Source organism: Culex pipiens, chromosome 3 (assembly GCF_016801865.2).
Source record: "Culex pipiens pallens isolate TS chromosome 3, TS_CPP_V2, whole genome shotgun sequence".
Taxonomy (NCBI): domain Eukaryota; kingdom Metazoa; phylum Arthropoda; class Insecta; order Diptera; family Culicidae; genus Culex; species Culex pipiens.
In genome coordinates, this window is record NC_068939.1 from 117,998,049 (window position 1) to 118,009,385 (window position 11,337).

Genomic DNA, 11,337 nt, shown 5'->3' on the forward strand with positions numbered 1-11,337 from the left:
GCCGTCCAGCGATGTGCTTAAGTGGTTCAGCACTGAATCCGAGGTATGAACCCGAGGTTGCAGTCTCCAAAAGCGTTTCCGACCAGGGAACTTTTTTAAAGTTTCAACTGCAAATTAAAAATGATCAGTTTCTATTACACCAACTGTTAAAATAAAAAACCTGTGTTCCTTGCGGCCTCGTTGATTAGTTGTTCTCCTTTTGTTCCAGATCTCGGTTATTTTTTTCACGGTGATCCGTCCGATCCGATTGGGACGCGAAACGAAGGAACAGATTTTTTTTTTGTTTCTGTCAATGTCGAATGTTTTGCAAGTGTTTGCAAAGGTTACTATGAGTTTTCTGGTAGTCGAGTTCCCTTTTCGAGCAGTTTTAACTTGGTTATAACTCTTAAAACTAGTTTTAATCTGACAGCTCGTTGTATGGGCAAAACCAGAGTTATAGCCGGTTTTAAGAGTTATAACCACTTTTGGTCTTATAACCGGTTATAACTCGCCCGTGCGAACGGGGTATTAAGTCGCTTTAACGCGCGTTAACTTGCGATAACTTACTTTCTGGTGGCGTTATGTGAAAACTCGGCACGATGAGTAGCGTTGATGCTTTTCGAGCTCGTTTTTGTGCGTTTTAGTGTGTTATCGCGGAGTGACATTCCCCTCGGGCAAAAATCTTAAACTAACTAAATTTAATTTGATTCCTGAACGCTTAGAAATTATGGGTTATATCACAAATATTACTACAGTCCAGACTCAATTATCCTTGATCCAAAGTTTTGTATGGGACTTCGGATAGTCGAATCACAAACATGCGGTTTCTTGAGAGAACAAAATACTCAGCGGCGAGAGAGCGAGGATAAGTAAAGAACTGATTGGACATTATTATATATTATTTGGAAAAAAAAAACTGAAGCGTGAAAAAATTCCCTTGAAAACCATCGGTCATGGCGATATCTACTCGAACCTTAGCGTTCGAATAATTGGATTGGGAGAGCACCCGAATTTAAATGTAGGATTTTGGGGAAAATTAATAAATTTTACGAAATTGTGTTTATTTTAGCTAAAATAAAAAAAAAACGCTAATAATTTATTTTGAGAAAATGTTCTGCGATCTCTTTTCAACATTCTGATTTAACTGATAAAATCTATAAATGCAAAATTTGAAACGGGGAATATGATTTAAATTTCTTCTTTAAAATCTCATGGTCTATTAAGTATTTTTTTTTGGTAAAATTTTACAAGTTAATCATTTTGAAATTCTCAAATTTGTAATTTCAAAGAAAAATAACATAAAATATGAATGTAAAAACTTTTAAGTGGTCTTAAAATATCGGCATAAATGCTATTAAGAGTTTTTCAATGTATATTGATGAGAGCATGAGAAAGTTCCCCTTCCCACGAAATACGTCGATTCAGCTTTCAAAATGTTAAACAAATCAGGGATTAAGTTATAAGCATTGGATATTTGAAATTACATTTTTCAATAATCAAAATCAAAATTAATACAGAGCGGATTCGTTAATTCGAATTTCGCTACTTCGAATGTCCGCTAATTCGAATGCTCGCTAATTCGAACGTATTCGAGAAAGCACTCATCCGTCAAAACCAGTTGTCAAACTGATGTTGACGTTTCAACCCCATAGAGTAATCTACGTGCGTATGTATTGTGTTTACGTACACGAAAAAAAAGTGAGGTTAAATTTTGTCAGCCAGCAAAATCAAATGGTGCGCTAGTGTGCGTACGCGAAACGTCATAAAGCTCTATTGTTCGACAATGGGGTTTCAAGCTTTTGACAGCTGTCAGTCGTTCCAATTAGCGAATTTGGATTCGCTCATTCGAATGCAGTTCCATTCGAATTATCGAATCCACTCTGTACTCCAATTTATCGGAAATTCAATAAATTATATTTATAAACTCAAAAATACACAAGCTTAAAAATCATTCCATCTCGAAACGATACTTTCAAAAGACCCGAGTTTCCACTAGAACCGCGGCTCTTTTTTGTGAGTCACGGCTCGCATTTTAAAGCATTTTAGAAGTATACAGATTGTAATGAACAGCTTGTAGAGCAAGTGCCATAAAATTGTATCAGTTTCAGTTCGATATTTATAAGTAATGCAGAGATATGACCAATTTCGTAAAATAAAAAGCGGCTTTCTCCTAAATTTGAAGATTAAATTCCTGTTCATAGGATAAACACCGCCTACTGAGTGTTTTTTATGATTCCCACGAGTTTTTTTTTTCATGAATTTCGTGTATTTTAATAATTTTTTATTTTTTATTTTAATTTTTTTTTTCAACTTGTATATTCAACAAACTTTTGCCATCAATACGAATATTTAAGTAGGCGTCATTCATCGTTGAAATAGAATTAAAGTCAGAAATTTTGGAGAAGACAATTTTTATTTTATGAAATTGGGCATATCTCTGCTTAAATTTAACTCGACTTTTTTAAGGTAAATTGATCTGCAAACTGTTCTCTAAAATCTGATTGCTTCGAAAATGTGGGACCGATTGGCTATTAAACAGCTTTTTCCTGGAATAATTTACGTTTAGCACTGTTTAGTGTTCCAATTTTTATCCGGGCAATACATATATTGCTGAATTTTCATGGCAAATTATACAAAATAAAAAGAATTATTCGGTTGTCTTGGATTTTCGACTTAATCGGATCTAAACTGTACTGATCTGCATAACATAGGGGATACTCGCTCTTAACTCCATCCAATTTGTTGATTTTCACTATTTAAACAACTTATTTTGTAAAACTAATGGTGTAAAGTTTCTTGCTCACTTCCTATTGAGGTATCTATCGCTCGATTTCAGTTGGAAACGCTTTTTAAGAGCTGTAATTGAACGTCAAAGTGCTGATACGGCAACATTAGAGGCACGATGGATTTAGATGCAGTTCCCCTAGTATTATAAAATACCAAGAAAAGTAATCAATTTTCGTAAACACTCAGCTGTGATAAGAGATGCACCAAAGAGTATTGAAATCCTTCTCTATGGATGCACAATGCTTTTGGATTCGCCCTACGCAAGCGATACGACCATTATATTTGGCAATTGGCATAATCACGAAACCTTCACAATCCTAAGGTTTCGAACCGTTTCTTCAAGACGCATGAAGAATCCTAAAAATCTATTTCGTCCCATGCGTAACACACTCGTTTTGATATAAAACCACTATAAAAACGCATCTTTGTGTTATTCCACCGCCAAACAAGAGAGAAATCGCGCGCGCGTGCTCTCACGAGAGAGAGAGGGAGCAGTAAACTACAACCACGCGCGAGAGTAACCAAGGAGAAGAAGCATTAGTGACGACCAAGTTGCCACACATCTCTATGCCAACTTCATTCATCGATTCGTAGTGGCCAGATTCGGCAGCAGCAGAGCTCTCCGGCAAGACACACAAGGCCCGTCGTCGTCCCCGTCGGAATCCGTCGTGTACACTCTCCGTCCTGATCGTTCAGCCAGTCTGCGTGTGTCGCGAGTGTGTGGAGTTCGTAGATTCCGGTGGATTTCCGCGTTTCCGTGGCCAATTGCTGTGTTTTGTGTCTGAGTGCGTGTGTGTAGTAACTCCTCTCCGACTTCCGTTTCCCGCGCGCCTCCCGGATTCTCCGTCGGAACCATCTTTTTTGCCAACAAAGAGAGGAGAGCGCTCTCTGCAAGAGAAGGCTCTGGCCCACTTGGATCGATTAATCGCGACATGTCCGTCGTTTGCCGTGGTTGTCGTCGGTCGTAGAAAGAAGCAGCGCAAATTTGGTGTGTGATTTTTTTTTTGTGTGGTGTGTGAAAGCCCCCAGAGCATCGGTTCCGGTTTTTGGCCACCGTGTGTCCACCGCAACAACAGTGAAAGTATGAATCTTTGAGGAACGGTGATCCCGCGGACCACAAGCAGTTGTGTCTGAGCAAAGTTTTGCAGCCCTTTTTGGTTTCGTCGTCGTCTTCGGTCGTCGTTTTTTGTTCCAGATTACTGCGATCCCCAAGGAATTTCTTCCGCAAGGGTGAGTACCTTAATCTTACAAGAACCAACTTATGACGCGTTGGCAGCAACTTTCGTGATAACAAAGACTGGCTTCAAGGGCCCCCCCTCCGATAGTAAGGGCAATTATTAATCATATATATTAGCAATTCAATGTACACGCGGAGGTAATCAATCTACTCTATACGAGACGAGATACATAACATGTCGTATAGTGAGTAAAGAGTTTCAACATGTCCGCGTGCGGGACTCTTGCCTGCCTCTGTCCGATTCTCTCTTGAGAAGATTGCTCGGGTTAGTTTTCAAAACGTCGTAAGAGCCAAACCCCTCAAGTGGGGAAAACCGATGAACAAGTTTTCAACCATTATTTTAATTCTTATTTATATGTAAGTGGATTTCAAGGGCATATTTTTAGTCAAAATCGTTGCTTTGACTATAAGCTATGGTTGTCATATCAAGTGAATTAAAATTTTTAACAGTTGAGCAATTCTCTACCAAAACCGGAAATGGATTTTATTTGTATTTTTTGATTTGGCTCAAACTTTGTGGGGGCCTTCCCTATGACCAAAGAAGCCATTTTGCATCATTAGTTTGTCCATATAAATTTCCATACAAATTTGGCAGCTGTTCATACAAAAATGGTACGTAAATATTCGAAAATCTGTAACTTTTGAAGGAATTTTTTGATCAATTTGGTGTCTTCGGCAAAGTTATAGGTATTGTTGAGGACTATTTAGAAAAAAATAGGTACACGGAAAAAAAAATTTCCCGATTTTTTTATTAACTTTTTTTTCACAAAAACTCAAATTCCCAAAATACGTATTTTTTGATTTTCGAGATTTTTTGATATGTTTTAGGGGACAAAAATCCGCAACTTTTGAGCTATAGAGAAACATGGTCAAAAAATCTGCCGCCGAGTTATGATTTTTTGAAAAACTGGTGATTTTTGGAAAAAATCGAAATTTCATACATACAATTTTTTTGACCTCATTTTTTTATGCAAAATTGAATTTGCAATCGAAAATTACTTTACAGATTTTTTGATAAAGGGCCCCGTTTTCAAGATATAGCCACCGAAAGTTTGATTTCAGCGAAATATTTGCAGTTTTGCGATTTTTAAAAATAGTGACCATGAGTGACCATTTCTAAAAATATTTTTTTTGAAAAGTTCAGAAAATTTGCTATAAAATTGTCTAAGAGACATTGAAGATTGGACCTCTGGTTGTTGAGATACAGCGGCTTAAAGAAAAAGAAACACGAAAATTGAAGTTTTCTAAGTCTCACCCAAACAGCCCACCATTTTCTAATGACGATATCTCAGCAATTAATGGTTCAATTTTCAATGTTAATACATGAAACATTCGTGAAATTTTCCGATCTCTTCGAAAAAAATATTTTGAAAAAAATTAAATCAAGTCTAACATTTTAAATGGGCATAATATTCAATGTTTGGCCCTTTTAAAATGTTAGTCTTGATTTAATTTTTTTCAAAATATTTTTTTCGAAAAGATCGGAAAATTTCACGAATGTTTCATGTATTAACATTGAAAATTGAACCATTAATTGCTGAGATATCGTCATTAGAAAATGGTGGGCTGTTTGGGTGAGACTTAGCAAACTTCAATTTTCGTGTTTCTTTTTCTTTAAGCCGCTGTATCTCAACAACCAGAGGTCCAATCTTCAATGTCTCTTAGACAATTTTATAGCAAATTTTCTGAACTTTTCAAAAAAAATATTTTCAGAAATGGTCACTCATGGTCACTATTTTTAAAAATCGAAAAACTGCAAATATTTCGCTGAAATCAAACTTTCGGTGGCTATAACTTGAAAACGGGGCCCTTTATCAAAAAATCTGTAAAGTAATTTTCGATTGCAAATTCAATTTTGCATTAAAAAAATGAGGTCAAAAAAATTTTATGTATGAAATTTATATTTTTCCAAAAATCACCAGTTTTTCAAAAAATCATAACTCGGCGGCAGATTTTTTGACCATGTTTCTCTATAGCTCAAAAGTTGCGGATTTTTGTCCCCTAAAACATATCAAAAAATCTCGAAAATCAAAAAATACGTATTTTGGGAATTTGAGTTTTTGTGAAAAAAAAGTTAATAAAAAAATCGGGAAATTTTTTTTTCCGTGTACCTATTTTTTTCTAAATAGTCCTTAACAATACCTACAACTTTGCCGAAGACACCAAATTGATCAAAAAATTCCTTCAAAAGTTACGGATTTTCGAATATTTACGTACCATTTTTGTATGAACAGCTGCCAAATTTGTATGGAAATTTATATGGACAAACTAATGATGCAAAATGGCTTCTTTGGTCATGGGGAAGGCCCCCACAAAGTTTGAGCCAAATAAAAAAATACAAAAAATAAAAATGGTCGAAATCGGCCGGTTTTGTAGAGAATTGCTCAGTTAATGTGTGTGGGTCTCGTGGTGCAGGGGTAGCGGCTTCGGCTGCCGATCCCGATGATGCTATGAGACGCGGGTTCGATTCCCGCCTTATCCACTGAGCTTCTATCGGATGGTGAAGTAAAACGTCGGTCCCGGTTTCTCCTGTCTCGTCAGAGGCGCTGGAGCAGAAATCCCACGTTAGAGGAAGGCCATGCCCCGGGGGCGTAGTGCCAATAGTTTCGTTTTCGTGTGTTTTAGCCTTGTTTTACCACACCAGGTTGATTCGACCTTTTACATGAGCAAATTGTTTCATACGTCCCTGTACTTGGGACTTTTTTTGAGTAAGAATGACAATACGACCATCGGCAAAATTTATTTATTTTATGACTAAACCACATTTAAATCAAACATTATTATTTTGAACATCGTTTCAACACCCCCCGCAAAGAGGGCAGTCGATGTTTTGTGTTTTTGGAGGAGATTGGGAGAAAACATCGCAAGGGAGAAAGGCCCAACTGACAGATTTTATTCTCCCTCTCTCGCGTTGGCTCATACGCTAGCTGAGAGCGCGAACAAAATGACGAATTACCACTGATTTGTTTATCTTTTCTTCAGTGGTCTATAGGACCTCGAAGAACTCGGGGTTTCTGGAGTTTTGAGAGGGCGTTTATGCGTGATAAGATGGATGCGGTCATTATCGCTTGTTCCTGAACAGATTATGCAACTTGATTTTGTGTTGGTTTAGGCTACCACACAAAATGATGATTTTGGGGGAAGCTAGCCGTCTCTTCCGGAATAAATGACTGAAAGTGGGTTTTGCTGGCTGGCAAATTGGAAAATATTCTTCGCGCATCCTTTAAGTCATATAATCAGCGCAACGTTTTTGACGGGATAACAAATATGCATCTTTTTTCGTAAAAACTCATGTGCGCATAATCATAAAGCAATTAAAACTGAACTTACGTCCTTTTTCTATGAGCGTAAGTACATTTTTGAAATTATCAGTACTTACGACCTTGCATCACCAAGGACGTATGTGACTTCTCCGTATGAAAAGCACTTGCGTCCTTTTATATGCGGGCGATATTTTTGTTTAAATTTATTTTTTTGGAAATTCTGCCCGAGTAGATCATTAGTAGTGCGTTAGAAGAGTGCAACCGTGCCAAAAACTCAATTTTGGACAACTGGCGCTTACGACCTTTCGAAAACTAACCCGAGATTGGTACGAGGTCATAGATCGGTTTTCTAGAAAGTTCACTGGGTTTGATAACGCGTGGTGCGAATGAGCCATGAATACTCTGCCCATAAACGCATAATTGTCCCACCGGGATTTTTGTCAATTATTTTGAAGTTTGGTTGCAATGTTGTTTCTTTCGAACTTCAGAAGAAAGCATTAAAAAACAGATTTAGTGCAGAACCTACACATGTTTCAAAATATTCGCAAAAATATCCCATAGTAAGATGATGAGATCAAAACAAAATATCAAGTTTGACACACCATTACTTTGCGGATGATTTTAAAAAAACTTCCAATCCGTTTTTTTCTTATTAGGATGTTTCTATATGAAAAAAATACTTGCAAACCCATAAAAAAACCAAAAATACATATTACCAAAAATCCATATTTTGACACCTTGCACAGTGGGAAAAACAGGCCCAAAAATTACCGAAACATGTTTGGTTGCTTCCTGAAAGCAGATTCAGATTCAATGGGCAAAGTTACAAGGAAAAACAAATCTAAAGCTTGTTTGAAAAGGTCATATAAGCATATGAAAGACCCTTTAAAAAATCTAGAAATAGTTCGTCAATTTTCGAATTTCTTTAGGGCAGTCTCATAAACATTTCCCTTGAAATTAAAATTTTCTAATTAAGATATCTCGAGTTTAAAGAAAAGTACCCTTGAGATTTTGCAGCTTTTATAGTGCTAGATCTCTCCTTTCGAATGCAAATTTTGCCTGCGCTTTTGGATATATTTATATTTTAAAATTTCATCTTTTTTACCTTGAGGTGATGACTTCCATCATTTCAATCATTTTGCAATATTTTCACAAAGTTCCTTCTACAAGTTGTTTAGGATAGTACTCTACACGTGTTGATACTTTTTGGCAACGATTTTCCTCTTTTTTGCACAGTTATGGAAATCATCATTATTCAATAATTGTTAATCAACAGTTCAAAGATTGCTTCACAATATTATATAACTTTTGGGGCAAATTTGATTTAAATAAAAAAAATATTTTGTTTGTTAGAGCTCTAAAAGTGCTCATAACATCAATTTTCTTTCAATCTTAACCTTGATTGCTACGTTCAAAAACTGTTTTTTTACTTAATTTTGCGATCTGGACCACTGTGTAATGGTAGACAAAGTTAATTAGTTAAGAATTGATTGTAAAAGTGTTTTGTGTGTGTGTGTGTGTGTGTGTGTGTGTGCAACCAATCAAACGGGACCACGCGGCCGCTTCTTACAAATTGAGTTGTTTCCATGTATTTAAGATTTTATATTCTATACATGCAAATAACTCGCATAGGCATTTGGAAGGTGTAAGCTCTGCCGAGCTTCGGTGACCCATTTCTACGCTGGCTAGCCGAGCGCGAGGTACCTCCGCTGAACCGACAAGCCCCGCCCTAAAGAACGGTTGCATCAATTTGATCCAAACGTTATTCAGAACTTCCGGACCCTCGTCAAATGGACAAAGATCCAGCGCGTATATAATTGTTAGCAGTAACAGTATTCCTAATTCCAGTCATAGCTCATAACGCCGCGAATCTGGACGGGGGATCGAACCCCGCCTTGAGCAATTTTGATTTTTTGTTCATGTTCAGGAATTTCAAGAATTTATATTTCCTTAACTTTCTCGTTGGGAGCAGATGGGAATCGATCCCAGAACTATTCGCTTATAAAGCGAACACCGTAACCAGTCAGCCACGGCCGCTCTTGAAAATTAAATAAGAATGCAAAAAGGAAATTCCTCACCGGGTTTGAACAACACGATCTCGAACAGCCGTTCTATGCCGCGGAAAGCACAAATCCAAATCCCTCAGCTCCACCTAGTTTTACATATTGGCCAACTTCCACTAATTTTCTTCAGACCAAAATTTGATAGCAATCACCTCCCAGCGCCGTCCGGTATAAAGCTGTCCGTAAGGCGAACTTAGTAATTCACTAGGTTGATGGCCGGCGCGGACAAAACAGTTTTCTTCTTCACCAGGTGCACAAGTTTTAAAACATTCACAAACCGTTCGAATAATTTTGAAGACATTTAAATTTTGTCTCAAACATTAAAAAATGAAAACTCCATGTAAATGACAGGAGCACAAAAATTTGCGTCCAACCCGCAGCGCGACCTACTTCGATCTCAATTGATTGTAAAAGTGTTTTGACTAAAAAATAATTCTTATTTTTTGGAATTAATTTTGAATTTTCAAAAAGCGTTGAGAAAGAGAACTTAATTTTTATTTTGAAAATCCTGGGTGTAATGACTTTTTTGTGACATTCTTGATGTTAAAAAAAAGATTTTTGGAGTTAACTTTGGCCATGCCTTTTAGTAATGTTCATCACTTTCAACCTAAAAACTAATGATTCCATTTCATCAGCAATTCCATAAGAATTTAAAAACGTAGATTTTCAAAAAGGGCAAAATCTTGTCAGGAAGTTGCCTTAAATAATAAGACACGTTTGATTATGTGGCCATAAGAGTGGCTCAGCTAGGCTGGCTCCAAAAATTGAATTATTCGTAAAACGGTAAAAAAAAAAACTTTTTTTAAGTCATAACTTGTCGTTGTTTTATCCGGTTTTAGTTCTCTTGGACGCAAATGAAAGGTTATTTGTTAAAGGCTGGTATGCAGATCGGAAGGAAAGGGGTCAAGAAACAGCTTTACGAACAGCAGAACAAAGGAGAGTGAACGATTTCTTGTGGCTTTTCTACACCTTCTCTGGCTTGCTTTCGCTGCCGCTGCTGCCCATTTGATTTTTTTTCTTGACCGGTTCCTTCCGAAGTGCGTATACCGCTTAAGCTTTTAAAGAAAAATAGACTTAGGACTATAGCCTTACATTTGAGAAGGTTGTATGAAACTTTGAACTGCCGTTTTGATCGTGTCTGGACTAAAAAGCCTATATCTGAAAATATGTGTTCTGGACTTCCGGAGAATTTCACAAAACATTATCAAAAATTGGAACAGTTAATTAACAGAATTCCGAGAAAGGTACAGCGTTTTGAAAAAAACGAACATGCAAGCAAAAAGCCCTTAAAATCGCCATAAAAGTAGTTTTCTAATTTTCGCAAATTATTTCGCGATCTTAAATTAGATTTTTTTTAATTGGATGATATTTTGTCCACAAAAGAAGCAATTTTGCATTATTAGTTTTTCCATACAATTCTGCGGGCTCGTCATACAAAATACGTAAATATATGAAAATCTGTATCTTGAGATGGGATTTTCTGATGTGATATGATATGATATGATAATATGATTTTCTGATGGTATGATATTATATTTCAAAAATACATCACCATAGTACATGATTGTTAGGGTGGTCCAAATCCATTTTTCTCGGGGATACCCCCCGAAATCAAAGATTGGCGAAATCAAAGAAGCCTTGATTTGGACCACCCTAATGATGGTGCAAAATTTGGTACAAGAAATATAAACTTAAAAAAAATGATTTTTCAAATTTTTGTTTTGGTTTTGGAGACAATTCTTGGTTATAATTTTAAAATTTTTCGTTTTAAAAAAATATTTTAAGAAGGATAGCACCAACAAATTTTTTGAAAAGCTGAGAAAATGTCATACAATGTTGATTTTCTCTCTGAAATTTTGAAGATTGGACAAGTGTCACCTAATTAGCCTGTATTTTTCAACTGACGATATCGCAAAAAAAATTGGTTCGATTGTCAATGTAAGAAAATAAAACTATAGTGGATTTTTTTTTGATCTTTTCAATAAAAATAATCCCAAAATTTTAAAAT

At 36.4% G+C, this 11,337-nt stretch overlaps 1 protein-coding gene across 1 annotated transcript in view; it reads left to right on the forward strand.

Annotated features, from left to right (window-relative positions):
• The first annotated feature begins 3,336 nt into the window (after nt 1-3,336).
• Nucleotides 3,337-11,337, forward strand: part of LOC120417888 (influenza virus NS1A-binding protein homolog A-like) — a 63,770-nt gene continuing 55,769 nt past the window's right edge. The window contains exon 1 of the mRNA XM_039580111.2: nt 3,337-3,996. The gene's annotated coding sequence lies outside the window, so the exon portion shown is untranslated. The remainder of the gene's footprint in view (nt 3,997-11,337) is intronic.